A 10,261-nucleotide genomic window follows, 5' to 3' on the forward strand; every position below is an offset into this window, starting at 1 on the left:
AATTGGATCCCAGAATAGAAAGAGAACATTAAGGAAAAACTGGTGAAATCAAATAAAGTCTGGAATGTACTTAATAATCATGTGTTAATATCAGTTTCTTTGTTTCAGCAAGCATACGATGCTATTAGAAAATATTAGCAATAAGGGAAACTGGATGAAGGGTATATAAGAATTCTCTGTACTATCTTCACAATTTTTGTGTACATTTAAAACTACAACAGAAAAAAAAAAAACTACAACAGAATGTTTATTTTTTACACATGGACAACTGAAGGCTACATTTGCCCCTCACACACATGAATCCTTCCACTTGTTAAGAAAAAGCATATAAACATGTTGCTACATTTCTAGAAATAATTATTTCCTCTATTTTTAGAAATAAGCAGAAATATTCAGAATTTTCCTCTAAGAAGGACCAGGAGAATGTTCTGCTCTTGCTTATCAGCGAATTTCCTACATGCAAAAAGAACATTTTTCAAAATTAAAAAGATCTTCTCAATCTCCCTTCTTCCCCTCTATGTCCATATACCTTTGGTGTCTTTGCAAAGATACATTTTGTTGTGAGCAGTGCCTTGAAATAAAAGAAGGGCAAGGCTGAGATCGAGGGAAAAATTGTCTAGAAGGGAAGTAGTGTGGAAACTGGAGTCAGTTATACAGCAAATGGTATTAATGAAAGGTAGTAAGAGAAGACTGAGATACAAGACCGAGATACAAGTTGAGGGGAACGGTGTCATGATGCTTATAAGCAGAACTTTAAATTGGACAATTGGAAGCAATTGGGGATTTCTGAGATGGCTGAAAGGGACAGAGACACACAGCCCTACCTGCCTGTATTGTCTACAAAGCTCTGGAGTGTCCACAAGTATAAGCCCAGGGACCTGCAAGGTGGGCCAGGCATGCCAGAGGTCTAGAAGACATTCTCATTATCTCTGGATCACAACTGCCTTCTGGGTGACCTCTGATTATGATAAGTTACGGCCTGAATTGTGTCCCTCCCCACAAATCTCATATGTTGAAGCCCTACCCTCTCTCTGCTCTGCATTTGGAAACAGGGCATATAAGGACGTATTAACTAAAATGGGGCCATTACAGGGTGTCCTAATTCAATCTGACTGGTGTCCTTATAAGAGGACATTAAGATACACAGAGGGATGACCATGTGAAGAGGCAGCAAGATGATGGTCATCCACAAGTCAAGGAGAGAGGTGTCAGAGAAAATCAACTCTGCAGACAGCTTGACCTTGGACTTCCAGTCTCCAAAACTGTGAGAAAATAAACTTCTGTTGTTTAGGCTATCCAGTCTGTGGTATTTTCTTATATAGCAGCCTGACCAGACGAATAATTATACTACATGCCTTTTCTACATTTCTAGTGTTCAGTCACCATTTCTTTTAATCTGGTCTTATCTTTTTTAACATAATATGTGATCTAAGTAATACATCTTAGATCTACAAGGTATTATATGGCCTTTAGGCCCATAGTTTTGAGTTGGACCATTGTAGAAACATGTTGATTCATTTCCCTTTATACCCTTGAAATTTATGGCAAATAGTGTGAAAACGTATATATGTTTTTATGTGTGTATCCTATAGGAACCAATGCACACTTAACACAGGAATCACCAAGATAATCACTTACTATTACTCTAAAACAGTGAATCTTGACTTTCAAAGGGCCATATCTCCCTTTGAAAATATGATAGATCATCTTGCCAAACTTGTACATGCATAAGTATATATCAACAGGCACATAAAACCCCACACTAATTCAGGGAGTTCATAAATCCCCCATTGTTCATCCATGAATGCCCATGTCCAGGTGCCCCTTTGTTCTCAAGTTAACAACTCTTATCCAAAAAAGGCAAAAAGAATCACATAATCCATAAAAGGGCACAGGCTGACCTACCTGCCAGGCCAAATTTGCAGAGTAGAGGGAGCGTCCACAGTGTCCAGGCCCACATTGTTCCCAAATAATGCAGGGAGGCTGAAAAGAGAACAGAAAATATCGTCAGTCAAGAGTTAGTTTGCTTCCTGTCTCTCCTCAACAGTTCTGTTTCTAGTGACAAACAGATTCTGGGAATTTTGAGGAAAGGTATTTTGTTTTATATATTTTGTATTACATTCTATTTTGTTATATTTATTTGGTTAGCATCACATAGATCCCTCTGTGATTATTCCATTACCCCAGTCAATTATTTTGTCCACAGTTAATTCTACTATATAATACAAAAAGTACACCAGCCAGCAAGAATACACTCCAGAAAGACAGTACTGTCCTCCAGTCTCTGCCTCAGTTCCTGACCACTCCAGCTAAACAAGGCATCTCGTCATTTCCCAAAAGCACCATGCAACTTCACATTTCCATGCTTTGTCCATGTGGTTCCTTCTGTCTAGAATGTCCTTTCTTCCCTATTCCTGACAACGTGATCTATCTTTCCAGACTCAGCTCAAAGCTAGCCTTCTCCAAGCACCTTCCCTGAGCTCCCAGATGGACTCGGCCCGCCAGTCAGCCTTTGTGCCCCACCCGCCCTCCATGCCTTCCGTACTGTGCACGCAGCACCAGAATGGTGTTTAGTAGATTACCTGCTGGCTTCTGTACAAATAGGGAGCTTCTGAAGAGTGGAGCTTCTCTCTCTATGAAGCCTGAGTGTTGAAGGAAGTGCCTGGGACCTGGTAGACATTCACTATTGTTTGCAGAATAATTAGGATAAAAAGGCTGTTGGCGCCTCACATCATCCCAGATGAGATGGTGAGATAGTCTAAGGATTAAAGCAAATGTAAAGGCAATATCTCCCTTTCAGAAAGAAATAAATGATGCTACATTTTCAGCTGACATATCATTATGGGGGGAAAAGGAGAGTTTTCAGAAAAAATAAATCATTTTAGGAAAAGTTGAATGCAGCATTTCTGGATGAAAACCATAGGGATAACGTTTTCTCACACACAAACCAGTTGAAATACCTAACTGAAAGTGCCTAAGGCAAAATAAATCAGAGTGAGAACTTGGATCCATAGTCATAGAAATACCACTATGAAACAACAAAAAAATGGTTACATAACAGCAATAGTTAATGCCTGTTACTCAAGAGCTGTGGCTAATCTCTCCAAAAACAACCATTTTGATTTAAATGAGTATAAAACTTAGGAAGTTTTTAAATTTTTCAATGAAGAATAAATGTTATTTGAAAATTAATTATAACAGCAATAGATGTTTTTTGGCCTTGAATAGAATTTTTCTTTCTTTTTTTTTTTTTTTTTTTGCCTTGAAGCATGTGGGATCTTAGTCCTCTGACCAGAGATAGAAACCATGCCTTCTGCAATGGAAGCTCAGAGTCCTAACCACTGAAACACCAGGGAATTCCCAGTAATAGCACTTTTTAACATCCAACTATTCACAATGTTGTCTTAATTTTCTCCAGTTCTTAGCCAAAAAGCATGCCTTTACAAGTTCTAAAAGCATACTGGCAAGTGAGGGAGGCCCAGTCATGAAGACACTATTCAAGACATGATGCTGACAGTCTCAATGATTGAATAAATAAGCAATTATAAGTGCTAAAGCTCAAATTGTTATTCCAACACAAGCTTTTGCATTTTAAAATCTTATCAATATTAAATATTGAATATATTGAACTTAAATATTTTAATTAATTGTAATTATTGCTTTTTTGCTTTACAGTGAGAATACTCACTTATTATTTGTGAATTTTTAAAGCCTTAACAGAAAACAGCAGTACTAACAGTACTAAATTATACCCAGAGACAAAGCTGTAGAAGAAAAAAAGGTTGAGAACCACTGATCTACTTGCAGCAACAGAAGCACGGATAGTAATAGCAAATATCACCTGATAAGTGCTGTAATTACAATAGTGCGAGGAGAGCACAGAATGTCCAAAGAGAGGGAAGAGCTGATGACTGGGGAAGTCAATAAGCTTTGCTAGAATGACAATGCCCTAACACCTGTTTGTCCTCCAGGGCGTTTTCCACTTCTCCTCACACACCAGAGAACTACCACTCATGACTGCTTATCAGTAGTAAAAGTAAACAAATGTGAGGTACCTCCCAGGAACTTAGAAATAAGTTCAACTGAGAGTTCAACTAGCAAAATGTGTGCACAGAAGTGATCCTAGTTAACTGTGGGAGTAAATCAAGAATGTATTTGTAAAATGGCATTTGAAAAACCTGACTTCACTCTGAACTTCTTCCAAGGAAGTCTGGGTGTACACTCAAGAGAGTTGGATCTGGAAAATTAACACTGTCATTTAGTTGCAGGAATTTATTCAACTAAATGTATCCTAAATGGACGGAGACTATGGGAATGGAAAGGAGAGGTCACAGAAAAAAAAGTTGGCAGTGTTCATTGGTGGTCATTGGGCTTCCCTGATGGCTCAGGGGTAAAGAATCTGCCAGCAACACAGGAGATGCAGTTTCGACCCCTGGGTCAGGAAGATCCCCTGGAAGAGGAAATGGCAACCCACTCCACTCTTCCTGCCTGGAGAATCCCATGGACAGAGGAGCCTGGCAGGCTGAGTCCGTGGGGTCACAAAGAGTTGGACACAACTGAGTGACTCAATATCCATGGGAGGAAATTATGAAGTTTTCCATTGCTGCAGTGACATACAGTTGACCTTGAGCGATGCCAAAGATAGGAGCACAGGCTCTCCACACAGTCAGAAATCCACTCACATAACTTCTGTCCATACACCCAGTTCCTCCCCATCTGAGGTTCTACAACCTTGGATTCAACCAATCACGATCAGTGTAGTACGACAGTATTTACTATTGAAAACAAGACACACAGTTAAAATCCATGTTGTTCAAGGGTCAGCTGTACTCTATAACAGGACAATCATTAGACTTCACCACAGCCTTGATGAAAGATACTTCAAAACCCAAAATTTCCATGACTGCTCTGATTCTGTGAAGCCATTTCTGATTATTAATAATTTAGCAATTGTCCCGATCCCGAACAAAGGATGTAAGACTTCTAGTAATTAGAAAAGACTACCCTCCTTTGTTTAAACCTACCAGTCTCATGAAGTCTTACATGCGGTAATCAGCCTCCGCAAATCTGAGCAATTCTGGGTGCAGCAAGACTGTGGGCTACAGAAAATTCACAAAGATTATCCTGAGCTCTTAAGGAGAACCATTAAACCATTACCTTCATTGCCTGACTCATCAGCGCTAACTTTTAAAATGCAGCAGCTTTGAATACCTGTCTCCACTAAGGAGGCACTTCCTAGGAAATACACACCTTCTCATTAGTGGTGCCTGATTTGAATACAACAGGAGCTCTGGAATTCTCAAACAACACTGTGAATATTCCATACTGAACCAAAAGACTCAGAACATAAAGTGATGCCACTTGAGTAATTTTTAGTGTCTTATCTTTAAAGTAGTAGCTACTGTTAGGAGTACAATGACTGGAAGTGAAACCAACCAATCATTGCTGGCTTCAGCAGTGGCTGGAGACAAGAAAACAAAGGAAGAGACTCTGCTCTTGCCAGCTGATGTGAAACTATCCCTTCCTCTCCATATTCTATCTCTTATCACCCAACCAGAAGCAATAGCATGGCTGTTTTCCTCTCTAGCAATCTCCCATTACACACACACAAACACCTCCACCACCCCACACGCAGGCTGTTCTTTGGAGCTTCAGTTCCCACTCAAGGCTGTGTCCTGGAGGCTGTTTTACCTGATTTCGCCTGCACACAAATATATCACTATATGACCCTGCTTTCATTCATTCATTCATACATTTCCTCAGTTAATGTGTGCTGATACCCATGCTGTGCCACAAACTGTGCAGAGCATGGGATTGAGTTTTTAAAGGATGGACAAAGAAGTAAATTCTAGGGATAGTAACATACTTTTAGGTTGAATTATACAAAAATGCTATTTTCATAAGTCTAAAACAGTCACATATTGACAATTTCAGCCTAGTAAACTAACCGTATCTTCTTTTTGGGTGAGGAAATGCTTATGTACCTTATCAAGAGGAGATTAAGAGCTGTCAGCATGGTGACCAATATGTTAATATTAGTTAATTAATACTGTGCTGTATATTTGAAAGTTGCTATGGCAGTAGACCTTAAAAACTCTCATCAGAAGAGAAAAGTTTTGTAACCATGTATGGGCTTCCCTTGTGGCTCAGCTGGTAAAGAATCCGCCTGCAATGTGGGAAACCGGGGTTCGATCCCTAGGTTGGGAAGATGCCCTGGAGAAGGGAACAGCTACCCACTCCAGTATTCTGGCCTGGAGAATTCCGTCCGTGGTGTGTCGAAGAGTCGGACACAACTGAGCAACTTTCACTTTCATGGCAGTAGACCTTAAAGGCTCTCATCACGAGAGAAAAGTTTTGTAACTATGTATGGTGGTATGTGTGCATGCTAAGTCGCTTCAGTCGTGGCCGACTCTTTGCGACCCTGTGGACTGGGGCCTGCCAAGCTTCTCTATCCATGGGGATTCTCCAGGCAAGAATATTGGGTTGCCGCACCCTCCTCCAGGGGATCTTCCCAACCTAGGGATCGAACCCACATCCCTTACATCTCCTGCACTGGCTGGCATGTTTTTTACCATTAGTGCCACCATACATGTTACCTTAAATAGACTTAATGTGGTGATCATGTCACACTGCATACAGATATTCAATCATTATGTTGTATACTTGAAACTAATAAGTTAATTATATCTCAATTACTTTTAAAAAGAGTTATCAGGAAACTGCATTCAGTTTCAGAGTATAAACCCATTTGAGGTTCAGGCTGCTTTCACACAATGAATACTTTGAGACAGCTAGCAGGAGGATTGGCAAAAACACAAGTATGATGCGACATTACTACAAAGTCTACAAAGTCCTGATTGCATTACATAAGTTACACCTGTCCTTCCTAAAATCCCTGCAGAGTTGGTATTATTACCCCTGCTTTACAGATATGGAAGTTGTGGCTCACAGTATCACTTCATCAGTCCAAAACTCTCATAGTTTGTAAGTGACTTCAGTTTCATTTTCAGTTCAGTCACTCAGTCGTATGCGACTCTTTGCGACCCCGTGGCTGGATTCAAACTTACGCTTCTCTTATTCTAAAGCCTAGATTCTCTCCATCAAAATCAAGCAGAAGTTATTATTGGTTTACTCTCCCTCAGTCCTCCTGCCACAAAATGCCATTACACACAGGGATTTTCTTCTGAATCTCCTAGGTCTAATTTTCTACAGCCTCAAGTTCCCAGAAAGATAAACCTTTAACGTTCCTATGTTTTCCCCAGCCCCTGATCGCTGTCCTCCACCATCTCCCACCCTAGCACCAGCATTTTAAAAAAGATATACTGCCAGAAGATTAGATTCCTTGTCACCGTCAATAACCAGTCTAACTACAGAGTAAGTCATGCAGCGAGTTCTGACCGATAACTTTATTGAAGAAAGCAGAAATAAACCCTCATATAATAGAAGAAGGGACCAGATCTGCAGGTGTTTGCGTTATCAGCTTCTGTGGCCTGATACTCACCTTCCTGTGTGGGGTGGTATCCCACAGAGGTTCTGCTGTTTAAAAAGATCCACGTCAAAGGTGCCCTGTCTTCCACAGCACAAGTGAGAGCAAGGAGAGTGGTTTGTAATTTATCAACACAGTTATGCAAGTGTTTCCTCTCTGGTCCAAGGGCTTTTCCTTTGCTTTTAAGCCCAGCTCAAGCCAGGGTGGCACTTACCCACTTATGCTGGGAAATGGAGTGCATTATTGTAACTTTAAAAAAATCTGCTTCTGTGAGACCACTCAACTTTACAGAAAAAAGTGCTATCTGAAAGTGCCATAAACAACTACAAGGAATGACTAAATTTAAAATGTTCTATACAGGAAGTCCTTACAAATGCAGGTGGTAATGGGTGAAATGCTAAGAGTATGTTTAGTTTCAGAAATATATCATCATGCAATGATCTTTAAATGAAGAAAGAGATGGAGAGAAAATAATGGTAGCTAACTTGGAAAAAGAGATTTATAATTCCTAAGCATGTGTTGGGTTGGCCAAAAAGTTCATTTGGGTTTTTCATCCAGTGTTGCGGAAAAACCAACGTTTTGACCAACCCAATACTAAGTATACTAAACTGGGGGGCTGGAAGCCAGCTAAATTACTAATTAAGTGACTTAATATAATAATTAAATATATATGGAGACCTTACTACATGTCAGTCATAGTACTACAAACTTGAAATTATCTCAGTCTTCACAACAATTCTATGACATCAGTTATATTTTTCCTCTCATCTTATAGATGAGGATACAGAGGCCAGAAAAAGACACTTGTCCAAATCAAGTAGTAGAGCCAGGAACTGAACCAAGACAGCCTGACTCTCAGTAGCCTATAAATCAAAGGTTAAATCTGATGGTTTCTGGGATCACTTTAGGCATTATAATTTTATCTTTTTGTAGCTGACAAAATCATAAAGTCTATGGAACTGTCTACTGAAAAAATGATGCAAAAGGAAAGAAACCTAAGCTTTAAAACAAGATATGCGCTCCAGCTGAATATGGTTTTTTATTTAGTAATTTTTTAAACTTAGTATTTATTCGTTTATGGCTGTGCTGGCTCTTTGCTGCTGCATGGGCATTCTCCAGTTGTGACGAGAAGGGGCTAGTCCTTCTTGCAGGGTGCAGCCTTCTCACTGCAGTGGCTTCTCTTACTGCAGAGCAAAGGCACTTGGGCTTCAGTAGTTGAAGCATGCAGGCTAAGGAGTTGCAGCTTATGGGCTTCGTTGCTCTGAGGTATGTGGAATCTTTCTGGACCATGGATCAAACCCATGTCCCTTACATTGGCAGTGTTCCAACCACTGTGCCACCAGGGACGTCCCCATATATGTCTTAATTTAAATTTATTTCCCATCTTCCTTAGTCAATGTTCTACTAAGTAGGAAAGTTTAGCAGAAGTAAGGAGGAGAAAGTTTTTTTTTTTTTTTTTTTTTAACATAGTAAACTATGAGGTACTAAAAAAATACTGTTATAATGTACTATCTAGGACAGGTACATTTTTGCATGAAAATAGCAGCTCTTTAATTTATTCAACAATTACTTAGTAAACTTATTATACATATAACACGTGACTAATGATGTTATACAATAAAATTCTGGCTCCATGGTTGATTGGATATATACTTTTCTCTCTGCTCTATCAGATAACTCCATGAAAATGACGGTAAAGGCAGAGGAAAGCTACAAAGTCACACAAAACAAAACAAATGGGAGAAGAGACAGCAAAACATGGCAATAAGAGAGGTCAAAAAGTTTTGGAGTATGAGAAGTGAGTCAAGCGGCAGCGGGATGAAGAAACATGAGAAAGTTGAAACCTAAAAACACCTAAAAGGGAGGCCACCAAGAAGCAAGATCTGTGCCATGAATCTCATAATTTCAGAAGATGAGATACTACAGGGGCACAATCTATCCTCATTCCCCATAGATTCATATTTGCAAATTCACCAACTCTCTAAAATTCACTGTGTCCCCAGAATCAGTCCTTGAGCTGTGCCATGGTCATTCACAGACATAAGCAGTGGCAAGAAGCATACATTCCATGCTGAGGTTGAATAAGTAACACTGCTCTTGTACTGTACAAACTTTCTTTTCATGATCTGTTCAGTGCCACAGTTTTCACATTTTTGCGTGCTTTTTGATGGTGATTTCGCCATTTAAAATGGCCCTCAAGCATAGTGCTGAAGAGCTGTCTAGTGGTCCTAAGGAGAAGCTCATGATGTGCTTGACAGGACATACGTGTGTTAGACAACCTTTGTTCAGGTGTGAGTTATACTGCTGTTGGCTGTGACTTCAAGGTTGATGCACCAACAATATACATTGAACAGCTGCTGCTGCTGCTGCTAAGTCACTTCAATCGTGTCCGAATCTGTGCGACCCCATTGACGGCAGCCCACCAGGCTCCGCCGTCCCTGGGATTCTCCAGGCAAGAACACGGGAGTGGGCTGCCATTTCCTTCTCCAATGCATGAAAGTGAAAAGTGAAAGGGAAGTCGCTCAGTCCTGTCCAACTCTTCGTGACCCCATGGACTGCAGCCTACCAGGCTCCTCTGCCCATGGGATTTTCCAGGCAAGAGTACTGGAGTGGGTTGCCATTGCCTTCTCCGATACATTGAACTAGGTGCCTTTAAATGGAAACACATATACAACAAGGTTATGTGCTGAGTATCTGACACGAATGTCGTGACCAGAGGTTCACAGGAACTCAACCCTGTGTTTCCACGAGGGAGAAGTGTTCAGTATTCACTAA

General features: G+C 40.3%; 1 pseudogene; it reads right to left on the reverse strand.

Annotated features, from left to right (window-relative positions):
• The window catches only part of LOC133052654 (interleukin-31 receptor subunit alpha-like), a 63,242-nt pseudogene extending 61,282 nt beyond the window's left edge, over nucleotides 1–1,960 (reverse strand).
• Between the last annotated feature and the right edge of the window lie 8,301 nt (nucleotides 1,961–10,261).

The sequence above is a fragment of the Dama dama genome, chromosome X (assembly GCF_033118175.1).
Source record: "Dama dama isolate Ldn47 chromosome X, ASM3311817v1, whole genome shotgun sequence".
NCBI classification, from domain to species: domain Eukaryota; kingdom Metazoa; phylum Chordata; class Mammalia; order Artiodactyla; family Cervidae; genus Dama; species Dama dama.